Genomic DNA, 699 nt, shown 5'->3' with positions numbered 1-699 from the left:
ACTGAGTTTAGCTGAATTGCCTGTAGGCAAGTCAGGATTTAAAATTGGAGACGAAGATTTAGATGGAGCTGTAGCACGAATGAAAGGTCTTGAGAAGCTGGGGAGAGGGGAGAGTGCCAAAAATAGAGACTTGAAGGTATGCACAGGTGAGGGACGGGAGGACGAAGGGAGATGCAAAGGTGATGCAGAATCAGACAGAGAGAAAGGCCGAGAACACAGAAGACAAGCGAATTATTCTTAAAACGATATAGTGGTCGAGCGACTGTGAAGTGGTGAAGATGAGGTGGGGTGTGTCCTGGGCTGGGGCAGGTCTGTCCCCTCTTTCGGGGCCTGGGAACCGGGTGGAGGGTGGGCGGCTGGCGGTGATGACATCCGAATTAAAGCACGTGTTAGACTGCTGACGCGGGTGATGCGAACTGGAGTCTGAGCCGGGCCGCTGAAAAAAAAAAAAAGGATATACTGGTCAAAAGTGTCTAAGATCAAAGAAGGGCTGAGAAGAATAACCCATGAGCCAACTCGCTGAATTTGAACTTGGGAGAGACGTCGGGGGAAAGCGGGGGGAGACAGAAAGAAAGGAGGACGAGGGAAGAGGACCCAGAGGAGAAGCAGGAAGAGAAAGGACATCGTGGGGGACTTTGAGAGGCGAGGGCTCATCTGCAGGTGGAGGTGCAAATTTAAGGGGTTGAAGACGGAACAGAG

General features: G+C 51.6%; 1 non-coding gene across 1 annotated transcript; it reads left to right on the top strand.

Annotated features, from left to right (window-relative positions):
• Positions 1-359: 359 nt before the first annotated feature.
• LOC115802083 (small nucleolar RNA SNORD104) lies at positions 360-429 on the top strand. Its single transcript, XR_004022461.1, has one exon. It is a non-coding gene; the product is annotated as a small nucleolar RNA SNORD104 (small nucleolar RNA).
• Positions 430-699: the final 270 nt, after the last annotated feature.

This window comes from Delphinapterus leucas, chromosome 12 (assembly GCF_059928025.1).
Source record: "Delphinapterus leucas isolate spDelLeu-1000000601 "Yukka" chromosome 12, BTC_Dleu_Yukka2, whole genome shotgun sequence".
NCBI lineage: Eukaryota > Metazoa > Chordata > Mammalia > Artiodactyla > Monodontidae > Delphinapterus > Delphinapterus leucas.
Note: the sequence above shows the minus strand (reverse complement) of the source record. Positions and strands in the feature narration are given on the sequence as shown.